Source organism: Anser anser, assembly GCF_964211835.1.
Source record: "Anser anser genome assembly, chromosome: Z".
NCBI classification, from domain to species: domain Eukaryota; kingdom Metazoa; phylum Chordata; class Aves; order Anseriformes; family Anatidae; genus Anser; species Anser anser.
Window position 1 is genome coordinate 83,224,371 of NC_139723.1, and position 13,286 is coordinate 83,237,656.

Sequence of the window (13,286 nt, forward strand, 5' to 3'; positions counted from 1 at the left end):
AGAGTCAACAGCACCTCCCAGTTTAGTATAATCAAACTCATTAAGGATGCATTCAACACCTGCACCTAAATCACCAATAAAAATACTGAACGGAAGTGGCCCTAGAATTGAGCCCCAAGGAAGATCACTAGTGACTGGCCATGAGTCATATGTAGCGCCCTTGCACGACAACCCTTTGAGCTCTACTATTCAGCCAGTCCATCACTCAGTGCAGCATGCACCCACTCAACTTGCACTTGGATGGTTTATCAAGAAGGATGTTGTAAGAGATGGTATCAGGGGCCCTACCATAACTATCCTGAAATCTCTTTTGATAGACTGCAGGCTTCTTGTTGCAACATCACTGCATTTATGATGTGCTTTGAGACTAAAGTTGTTCCAGAGTTTTTTAGATCTGGATAGCTCACCAAAAGCTTCCCAAACTCCAGCAAACCTACCCAGTGGAAAATCTTTTACCAATGGAAAGAAATTGGCAGCATGTCCTGTGGCAATTCCTGAAGTATTTTAGTCTCTAGGACAGGGAGAACCACATGGATTTCTCTTAACTCTGATTCATGGTTTCTTGACAGTGTGTCAGGAGTCCTTAAGAAGTAATATAATTTAGCAAAACCCTCAGACCTCAGGAAGCCAGTCAGAAAAGCTCTGAGAAACCTGGACAGTTTTAAGCTAGCATGAAACCACTTTTACCCTCATTTTTCTTTAACCTTGTTCGGGGATAAAACCAGCCAAACCAATATAAGCCACTGATTACTACAAGATGAAAATATTAAGACATTCAAATATTAAGACTTCCTAACCATGCTGTCCTTAATAAAATATATAGAAAATGTACAGAATGTTTACTTCAAGTACTCCAAAATTACTAATAAGGACAAGAGTCAGGCACATCCATAAATCATAAGCCTATATAATGCTTTCAATGTCTGAAACTGTTTTAAAAAATTCTAGCAAACAGGTGTCTCTGGAATTACCTGAAGTGCTCAGGGACCCAAAAACATGAGAACGTGACAAGTATAGATTTCAAACTGGAGTTTCATTTTACATCTGACACTGGGGGCTATGCACCAGTGATGAACAGTATCCACACAGCAGTCAGAGCATATGGCCTAACATAATGTATGACAAGCCCTGATTTTAAACAACATCCCCTGAGGGCTGAAAAGAGTGTCCTATAGCAACACTCCTATAATGTTTCACTGCCACTGTGGTTGGGCATACAAGCTTATGTTTATGCCTATTAATCAACAGAACAGTAGCAGTAATACTAACTAGAATTTGCAAAGGATTTGGGGAGCTATCTGCAGAAGAAGCACTATGGTGAAGTAATATTACAGTTACCACTGTTTCTTAGCTTGCAGCAGTATGAATGGCAACAATCCCTCCAAATTTCAGAATCACCACTGTTCCAACTTCAGCCAAAAGAACCAGTTCTGTTCATGAAGAAAAAAAAAAAAAAAGATGGAGACGGAGGAAACGAAAAGAAAGGGGGAGCAAAGGAGAAGAGTAGAAAGGGAATAAGACAAAGACAAAGAAACAGACAAAGAAAAGCATGACAAAAACAGGAAAAATACATCACGAGAAAGTGAATGGGAAGGAGGTGTGGTATTTAGATCCTTCCCTGCTAAAATTACAGATTGTCTAAAATGCCATTGTTGAATATATGCCAGAAGCTCAGTACCCAACACTACCTATTCCCAGGGCCACTGAAAAGTAATTGCTTCTCTGACCTGTTCGGAAGTTTTCTGAGGGGCTTATCATACCCAGAAATACTGATCTCGATAACAAGGCAATCTGGAAACTCCACATTTGTTTCACTCCAAGTATTTCTCTAGTTTCTCCATCCAATCAGCATGCTTAAAGTGGTCCTTTGACATATCAGAAACAGTGATTTATTTAAAAAAGGTCATTATAGCTACAGCTCATTTTGTTCAGAAAAAAAAAAAAAACAGCATTTTTTCCATTACAGTTCTGAACCTCTGAAATGACATTTCCCATATCAGAGTAGAAGCCCTTTACTTCTAGTCCATAAGCAACTCAGAGAAAAGAAAGGCATGGGGCAATTCCACTTAATGTACCATCACTCTGCATCATCAAAAAATACAAGAAAAAAAAAAAACAGAACTGTGGTTCCAACTCCACAGCTCTCTTTAGGAGTTCAGAAACTTAATCATACAACTCACATCTTGCAGAGGAACATACTGACCTGACCCACTGAATATTGGCTGCTATGAGTTAGGACAGATTTTTTTTGCTCTACCTCAGCTTTGTCACAAATAGGATTGATGGGGATGTATTATAAAAACACAGCTTCAACCTAGTTGGGTCACTCAACTAAAGATGAGCCCTGGACTCCAGCCTACGGTTTCTGAAGAGTTCATGCATTGTTAGAAATGTTAGAAGTAGCACTATCTTACCACAAACTGACACACTCAGGAAGAGAATGTGTCAATTTTCAGAATGGGGTAATACTTCAGCCAGCTGCCACCTAACCTTGGCAGCATGTAAATCTCACAGAATTCATACTCATTTCATCCAATCTCCAAAACTTCACCCAGCAATTACACTTCACAGAATCACAGAATCGTCTAGGTTGGAAGAGACCTCCAAGATCATCTAGTCCAACCTCAGCCCTAACACTAACAAGTCCTACACTAAGCCATATCACTAAGGGCTACATCTAAACGTCTTTTAAAGACCTCCAGGGATGGCGACTCAACCACCTCCCTGGGCAGTCCATTCCAATGCCTAACAACCCTTTCAGTAAAGAAGTTCTTCCTAACATTCAACCTAAACCTCCCCTGGCGCAACTTTAGCCCATTCCCCCTCGTCCTGTCACCAGGCACGTGGGAGAACAGACCAACCCCCACCTCGCTACAGCCTCCTTTAAGGTACCTAATAGAGAGCGATGAGGTCTCCCCTGAGCCTCCTCTTCTCGAGGCTAAACAATCCCAGCTCCCTCAGCCGCTCTTCGTAAGACTTGTTCTCCAGACCCCTCACCAGCTTTGTTGCCCTTCTCTGGACTCTCTCGAGCACCTCCATGTCCTTCTTGTAGCGAGGGGCCCAAAACTGAACACAGTACTCGAGGTGCGGCCTCACCAGAGCCGAGTACAGGGGGACAATCACCTCCCTAGACCTGCTGGCCACACTGCTTCTTATGCAAGCCAGGGTGCTGTTGGCCTTCTTGGCCACCTGAGCACACTGCTGGCTCATATTCAGCCGACTATCAACCAGTACTCCCAGGTCCTTCTCCGCCAGGCAGCTATCCAACCACTCTTCTCCCAGCCTGTAGCGCTGCTTGGGGTTGTTACGCCCCAGATGCAGGGCCTGGCACTTGGCCTTGTTGAACTTCATGCAGTTGAAGTTGAATACTTCATTTACTTAACTTTCATAAGAATAATCATTGCTCCTGACACACTCTTCTGCTGGGTTTACATAGTTCTAGCTACAGACTCATGCTTGTCCCACCAGCATTACATCAAAAAACACATTTACACTTGCTATAAACCCACTTCAGACAATCATAATGATATTGCACTTAAATGCCCTGAGCATCAGAATCTCCCTCCTCGCTCCTCCCCTTCCCAGAGATAGCACAGAACTGTCAGGAAGTTTGGATTTTTATTATCACTGGTGACATAGATATGAATGATACTGATGTGATAAGCTGGACATCTCTTCCAGTATTTTTATTTCCTTCTGTAGAGAACGTGCATTAAATAACACGATATACTGTGTAAAATGTGATGTACACTTATAACAAATATCTTTTGGCGATTGGCATTCAAGCAGAATAAATGGATTGTACTTAACCTGTGGAAAGCAAGCATTCCCTTCCATCACAAATGAAATAGGCATCACCTGACTCTTGAATCTCATAAGAAAGTGAGTTCCCAGAAAGTTGTATTCCTTCCTTCATTAAGGAAAACAACAGACATGCATATAACTGTTCCTCTTCTAACTGTGGTGTTGGTACAGAAAACTTTTCAGAAATTCAGGTCTCAGCTCAGGCTAAAGACACAAAAAATTATGACATCCCAAATTATTAGTTGCCATTGAGTGTCTGGGTCAGCACTCACCCATGGGCCTTCCAGTTCTCTCTTTGAATCATTTTTAGTAGCATCAAGCAAGAACAACAAAAAGACAATATGCAGTTCAGCAGACGTTTAGGCAGTAAATTCTTACTACAGCTCTGAGCAAACAATCGAAACAGTAACACAATGTGCACTTCTCCGTCAGATTTCCTACTCAGATCCAAATCCACTCTGCTAGTTAATTAGTATATCAGAGTCTTGCCTGGGCATTCATACTACACAATCTAAACTAGAATATGCAGAAATACTTACAGGAGGCATAACTTCCATCTTTCTTTTCCCAGTTCCATTTGCACACTCTTAGTATTCCCATTTATGTCTCCTTCATGCATGTTTATTACCTCATGTCTTACACTAAGATGCAACCAGACTAGAAAATTCTATTAAACTTGCAGGTATATATATATTTCTCCCCATCTTTCAAAGTGTAAAACCTATTTTAGCTGTATCATTTTTAAGGAATTGCAAATGGTAAAGAATGCACATATGGAAATAACTACACTACAAAATATTCAGGTTAGTACTTTGCAAAATATTCCAGTTTCTTCAGATTATCCTCCCAAAAATACAAATAACAAAAGGAAGGCAAAATATTTTGCAAGATCTATAAGAGGGAGCTCACTGTTATTGCTCCTAATACAGAGTCGGCTAATTTCCTTGCAGTACATCTACAAGAAAAGTTCAATGTATAAAGAATACAACCACTTAAAAGGTAAGAATAAAATAGTGTTCCTTGTACAGGTGGAAAGCTGAGAGTTTACTATGAGAATTGTAGTAGAGTTACTCGGATTCAACAGGTAGAAATCAGGAAAAATGTTAAAGCTGAATAGCATGTACAAAACAAGTCAGACAACTGATACTAAAAGTTAGTGGGAAAGAATCTTTACTTTCTCCTGTGAAACCATATCTCTAATATCCTAGCAAATTCTTGAATCAAACAAATTAATATCCTAGCCAAATCTTGAATTGCACTTGTAAACCATCATGGCAACATCTTACAATCGCTGTCAAACAAGCTCATTTTCTTTACAGCATGTTCCATTATAAACAATAAATGCACAGATTTAGATGCCTAATTACATTTGTAGGTGAGGCAGTTTAATGGTCTTTCCTTTCAGCAGGCTAGTAGAAAAGAGTTTGGATGAAGTAGCCACCTCCACAATATAGAAGTGCAATATACATGATGGATGGAGAGAAACAGAGCAGTTTACTAGTGGTTAACACACATCACATCACACATCAAAGAAAGCAGGCTATGCTCTGTTCCAGCCCCAGATCTGGTTTTAAGGTAGTGTCTAGTTTTCTAAATTGTGGTGGCCACATGGATGGTGGCGTTCTCAAACACGACTTTAGAAACAGCAACAAGGCAGGATTCCTCTTACCTAATTTTAGATTATAAAGGAGATCAGGAGACTAACTCACATGCAGATATTTATAGTTACTAAAATAAAACATGTCCCTATGTCTGATTTTAAGATTCTCAGTCATGTATGGCTTTTTCCCCAATGACTCTGAAAGTAGCTTTTGCAGTTAGAGCCCAAAACGCCTGCAGTGGTTAATTCTTAATCTTATTTGAGAATTCATTCAATGTTGACCCCAGGCACTCACTGGGAATGTCCCTAAATTTTAATTTGTTTTTACTATTGCAGTTGAGCCTATAGCTGTTTTAGTCAGAAGGAGTAAATTTACAAGGGTTACAAACGCTGGGGGAGAAAAACATAAAATATATTCATATATTATGTTACATTCAATTTGTCAAACACACCTGATGTTGTTTAGCAGGGCAATAATTGATCAATGAAAAATGTATCACCCAAATGTGCAAAATCAGTATCTATGGGTTTAGTAGTAGGACAGAATTTTTTTTCTAACTGCCTTATAAAGCTACAGGAATGGTATTGGATGCAACCACTACATATAGTAGAAGCACAGAAGTGTGGCAAGATTTTTGTCATGTGAACTGCTCTGAACAGTGCTCACAGATGTCTTTCTCACTATCTTACTATTAACTCTTCCAAGGAATTCTCCCATGAACTGTGGAAAAAAATGGCATACTATAATAAGAATCAAAACCAATTAAACATCTTCAAGAGCATAGCATTTACATGCAAGATTTTGATACAGAAAAACAAAATCAAAACAATTATTTTTTTCCCTCTATGACAGCACCAATTAAAAAAAAACTGACAGGATATAAATTCTCAGAAGAGAATTTCTCTAATTTATATAGGAATTCCAAATACTTATAAATATGCTTATGAATATAAGGGGAACCAAATCATTAGTTCTGTTTCTTTTTGTTTAATGGAAAAAAGTAAAAAAATAAAAAGTTTCTTATAACCTACTGTGTAATCTATACAATTTAGTTGCCTTATGTACCATTACTGATACACTTAATTACCTGTTAGTTAGTTTTTTTATTGGCCAAGGAAACACCTTTCATTAACAAAACCTTTCCTTGTATGTCAAACAAAAAGCAATTGTCACTTTTGCTTTTAAACCCTCTAATCATTCTTTCCCTACTAAAATATCCATGTGGCTGTCATCCTGTAATGGATTTTGTAGGGATGTTGTCTGGAAAAAATATGCTCTTCATAAGGGGCTCATTCACTGTACAGTGAAATCAAAGGTAATTTTATTTATTTTTTCCATCAGCTTCATACAGCTCTGGATAAGAAGTGTATTTTCAAAGCACAGTTTGGGGATGTATGGAAATCCTATTGACTGTTAGGATTCATATGACTAAGACCCATACACACTGATTTGAACATTTAGGGCTAAGTCATTGATTTTTTGCAGGCTTGGTTTATAAACTGCTGTAGGGTTTCACCAACCCATGTCAAGACTTATGCCTTAACATTAACATATTTTTCTGTCCTTTGTTAAACCAAATGGATTTTTTAGGCTATCCAGCTACTTCAAATTAAAGTGATGATTCCCTCATGGACTTCAGCTTGCTATAGATTTTCTTTAGAATGTTGAAAAACCTCCTTTACTCTGAAGAGATGAGCTTAGGCAAGATAGCCTTTGCATAAACAAAGCACCTGTATTTGCTGAATGTCAATCCCAAATCATCTGTGAACTGCATTTAGGAAAGCCCAAGTGTTTATAGTTTGTTCTAGACAGCAGACAGAAAACATTACATTTCCTCTCAGTTGTATAAGAATTATTATAACTTGAAATTATTTTTTTTTTTTTGAGTTTCTCTGGATAACTGCTTACAGGACAACAAAAAGAAGTCCAACTTCACCAACATTCAGTTCATAAAAACCTCTGAAAACTGGTAGATTTTGATTTAAGAAATATTGCCATATTTAAGACTGATGTTTTGGGGAAGCATCCTTATTGCACAGGTAGCTTCTCCACAGAGATGCTAATAACATTGTAAACTGATAGGAGAGTAATACATACATGAATAACAAAGCAACTTACTCCATTAGCAGTGAATGCTTAGGGAATGTAGTCCATCCATCCCAAACATTACACTACAAATTGTAATACTGAGGGAATACTGTGTTCAATCACAGACAAATTAAATATATAGCTACCAGTAAGTGGAAAAACAAATTTAGAAAAGACTATACAGGATTTCAGTGCTTCATTACGTTACCACATCTACATCCCAGAAATTACTAAAAAATTTATTTGGGTCTGCATGAATAAATGACTTTTTAGTTCCACAGCTAAATCTGCAAATCAGATGAAAGGTGACACTGACCAAAAAAAAGCACGTAAAAATGGTTGCATTTTCTTTAAAACTGTAAGTACCTTCACATTGGCTGAAACTTAGTCTTTTTAAAATAAATGAAACATTTACCTTAAAATACACATTTGGCAAAGTAGAAGTATGGACTGCTTGAGATGAAAATAAAAGCCTTACAAAATGCTGAAGTATACCTCATTGATAACACTGACAAACATGACTGATGTATAATGATAGTCTAAGCATAACAGTGTGGACAAGTGGCAGGTCACGCAGTGTTTTCAATTTATTAAAAATGCATATAGAAATCAAAAAAAGGCAAGTTATCTAAAATACCAAAAAATAGTGAATTTGGCATTCTATTTTCATTGTATTTATTCATTTTTCATGAAACCACTATGAATAAAGTATACTTTTAGCATGTATACGTTCACTCCAAACTTTTACTATATTGTTATTTTATTTATTTATTTATTTATTTATTAAATTCGGCTGAGACCTGCAAAAAAGGGCATCAAAATCTATTAAAAATGAACTGGATATCAAAACTTGAAAAATACTACGAATATAAATTTTGGGGTAAAGGGCCCTACTTCCTTTAGTGAACCATGGATAAATAACTGTATAACATTGATCTGAGCACCTAGTACTTTTGTGCTATACTTAACAATTAAAAAATAAATTATATTGATTGAATACAACCAAACTCCTCTCCCCTTCTTCAAAAAAGATTCTGATTCAAAAACCAGCTAGCATTAGCAATGTGTTCATAAGACTTATGCTAAAAGATAGTATTTTGAGAATTGAAACTTCTATAGAATAACGAATAATTTGAATGCTAAATTAATTACAGTATTTTACACTACTGTTATAAGACCATGTGATGGGTATGCATAGCATCATGGAAAATAAATCAACAGATAAAAGACTTCTGGGGAAAATGAGCTTCAACTTGCTATAGAGCAGAAACATGGAGTTTGATGACTGGTGAAAATATCTGTCTTCCAAAGCCCTTGATCTTCCACAGATTACGTAAAAATCGATTCCAGAAACAAAGACAACCATAAACTTTGACCAACGTGACTATTAAGACATTTCATTCAGATGACCTGATCTTTCTACTTGGGAAAATAGATGAGGTTAATGAGGAATCTTTTACTAACTTCAATGGTTCATAATCAGGTAGCTGTCAAAAATAGGTTTAGCTACAACATATATATATATATAGGTGGTCAATGACAAGAACACAGACCGTATTGTTACAGGTTGAATAAAATTACCAAAAGCAGCAAGGTTTGATTTTTTGTTTGTTTTCATTTTTCTATTTATTTTTTTTAGTCATTAGAAGTAATCTGTTATACATTTTTCCCACATTCTTATTTGGTAGCTGAATGAGTCCATCCTAGCAAATTAGCAGGTTAAGATTACCTTTGGAAGAAACCCCTATTCCCAACCTGTTTCTATCAGTTAGAAATATATCTAGTAGATACTGATAGCTATTAATTTGTAATTTTGGGGTAGAATGATCATTACTCTAAGTAACAGAGGCAGAATTGGTGAACTATTATCTATCATAAATAGAGTAACCTTGGAAAGTTGTAGAGCTATAATATGCACATCACAAAGATGACTCTGGACGAAAAAAGATGTGGTATTAACAAGCAGCAGAGAACCATCAGTCTTCCTGACAGATAAACATAGAGTAATCTGCTGTTCAGTGGTTCATAGCAAATCATGGAATGTCTACCTTTCTTTACACTAGAAATGCTACTTACTTTACTTGTCAGCTTTTTTCTCGCAAACAGATTAATCTATTTCTTTCTATTGTGGTAAACTCATTCTATCTTTGCTGAACTAATAACTATTCCTATTTTTATTCTATTGCATTTTGTACCAAAAAATAAAATTAAATTTAAAAAATCACCAAATAGGACATGGTTGGATTTTTTTTCTCTTTATTTTAAGTAGATTATATTAAGAAAGCCATGGTCTTACTGAATTTTGATAGAAGCAATGATGTTTGCAATCTTAATCCTGAGAATGTTCCCTATGTATTAAGGAAGTTTTATGTATCTAGCTGACGCAACACTGACCTGTCTGCATCCTAAACATGATTTGCATCTAAGTAATACAAGCACTATTTTAATACCTTATACATATTTGAAAACAATGAGATTTATTGCAACTGAGAGTCCATATATAGGAACACAGTCCAAATTAAGACCTTCAAAACTTTTTTTTTTTTAATTAACCAAGTGATTTTCTTTTTAAAGGGAAGATCTCACCCCCAAATAACATTAATATGTAGTTTAAAGAAAGCAGCTATAGAACAAAACAATTTTAAGTCTAAAGTGACAAATCCATCAAAAAATAAATAAAAATGGAGGGATAAATTCTAAAGTTACTGGAAAAAAATCAACATTCTATACTGGTTCCCCAATTTGTCAGTCAATATACTGAAGTATTTTTCCGTTCCTTTTGTTAAAAAAAAAATTCTTGTGTCATTGCTCTTATTTTCTACCTTTGTATGCTTTAAACATTTCTGAGAAAGACCATCTTCCCTTTGCAGAGTTAACCCATGCCTGATAATGAATGGTGTGGAATTCATAATTTTACTTGTTTCATTTTCTGTCATCCCTTAAGGATGTCAACCAATATGATAACGATACTACTGTATAATTTAAGCATTAGACAATTAAATTACATTTTAAAGGAAATAAAGTGTTTGGTCCTTTAACAGTCCTTGTGATTATTTAAAACCAGGTATGTCCAAAGTTGAGAGATTTGTGAAGTTTCAGTATCAGCACAACTGAAATTCATTTATTGTACTTGATGAAGAACATTTAAATTACTCATTTGACGCTCAGACTATGCGTTTCTGTCATAGATTTCCTGCATAGCATTTTAATCTCACTGTTTCTTCTCTTCAACAGTAAATTTAGCACTATTAGATATCACATTCAAAGAAGAAAAAAAAAATGGCCTTTTTCAAATATTTGACTTATTCAAGCCCGGAACCATTTTGTGCTTGTTATATAACTACCTGAGGCATTAAGCCTCAGAATTATGCTTATATATTGACATGAGAGTATAACTATGCTCATTTAAGTCATTTAATGTTGTTGAATTATTAAAATGAGGACCTGAAAAACATTTATGTAAAATTCTATTATTACAGCACAGTTAATTTGGACAAAAGGGCCAGAAAAACACTAGGTTTGTTGAAGACAACTAGGGAGAAGCAGGTAAAGAGGTGGAATGATAGAAAACTGATAATGATTACCCACTCTGACGATAATGGTTACCTTTCTATTAATCATACAATGAATAGTTTGTAGATTTTAAAACCATATGTTAGAAAAACACTTTAAAGAATTCTAAGCATCAGTGCTCTCAGGATTGCTTCTGTCTACAGGAAGCCAAAAAGATATTTTTTTTTCCTGGCAAATGTTGAAAATGGCAAATGAGAAAATACCATGAGGAGAGGAGAATGTGTTATTTTTATTTAACAACTGAAAATTAAAACTAAAAATTTACTTAGAAAAGGAAAAATCAACAAAAATATTCTGCTTGAAAATAATCTTACATGTCCATTTACCGTGTTAGGGCACGTTCAGTTATGTGATGCTGAGTTCCATATAGGTCCCATAAGGCCCTTAGAGCCTTATAATGCCTTTCACATTATACTCTTATGCATAAAAATCTGATAAGCATTTCTTTGCTGAGTAGCCTTATAGCAAGCCAAAGTGAAAAACTGTTTAAAGCTGTATGATCACTTCTCAGCAAAGCTCTAGCAAACTTTTGTTTCCTTTTCTTGTGATTCAAACCACTAAGTATTACATTCAGTTTGATGGGCTCCTAGCATGTTCGTTTTAAGCATTTCAACGAGCAATTTCTCGAAGCACCACAACAGAAATACCTGTTAAAATATTTATATAACTTTGCTGCCTTAGTGATAGAGGCAAGATCCATACTGTAACTGTTAATACAACAGCAGATTTAATGGACCAGTGTTTTACTTATGGAGATTTGTAATTCTTTCTTATGTGAGAAAAATCTCAAATAATTTTCTTCAGACAGGATCTTCTGTGAAGCCATTTTATTCGCGATTGCAATGGCGGGCATCCTGTCAATTAGGAGTGCATCTTAGTAAACAAATCATAACCTTTTATTCCCTATTACCCGACACCTGATCACCTCCCGTTTCCTCATTGGCTGAGTACTACAGGTTCACAAGCTGCTCAACGCTCCTCTACACCATATATGTACAATTTTTCTTTTTTTAAACCCTTTAATTTCTCCTTTATGTTTTGAGAACTTGTGATATTTGTTTTACTGTTCTCACACTGCTCATCCTGTTTTTCTCAAGCTTCTACCTTATTTTGGAACAGTGGGGCCTTCTGCTGTCCACTTATCTACTTAGCATTTCTCCTTATTATGACTACACAACTACCTTGGAATACAGAAAAGTAATTCTCTACTGCAAAAACACAACTTAGTTTCTCACACTTAAAATGGGTTAGAACTATTTTGTTTTATTTATAATCTGAAGAAAAATATACTTCACACTGAATTAGCAATAGAGCTCTAACAGCCAAAGGTTCTTGCCAGCAATTTACCCCCTAGAAACTATCATTTTCTAGGCTTTATTACCAAAGTTCATGAATGGACTACTCTTTGCTCGCATGTATAACGGGTTAGCCAAGAATCACAACATTCTGAGTGCAGTACTAAAGCACTTCTGACATCAGCCACTGGAGCAGCAAATAACCTCAAATTTGCCAAACTCTCTAGATCTGCAAACTTTTTCATGAATAACTTTGTCACCTATATGCTTGTGGAAGACAAATAATTTGATGTTGTGGAACTCCAGGCTGGGAATGATAAGGTTGAATCCCTGTGGGTTAGGATCCGCGGGAAGGCCGGCAAGGCTAGCATCCTGGTGGGGGTCTGTTATAGACCGCCGAACCAGGATGAGGAGACGGATGAGGAGTTTTATAGGCAACTGACAGAAGTTGCAAAATCGTCGGCGCTTGTCCTCGTGGGGGACTTCAACTTCCCGGACATATCCTGGAAGCACAACACGGCACAGAGAAAGCAGTCTAGCAGGTTTCTGGAGAGCGTGGGAGATAGCTTCCTGACGCAGCTGGTCAGTGAACCTACCAGGGGTGGTGCCCCGCTAGACCTTCTCTTCACAAACAGAGAAGGACTGGTGGGAGATGTGGTGGTCGGAAGCTGTCTGGGGCAGAGTGACCACGAAATGGTAGAGTTCTCTATTCTTGGCGAGGCCAGGAAGGGGACCAGTAAAACTGCTGTCTTGGACTTCCGGAGGGCTGACTTTGAGCTGCTCAGGACGCTGGTTGGCCGAGTCCCTTGGGAGGCGGTTCTGAAGGGCAGAGGAGTCCAGGAAGGCTGGGCGCTCCTCAAGAAGGAAATCGTGATGGCACAGGAGCGGTCCGTCCCCACGTGCCCAAAGATGAGCCGGCGTGGAA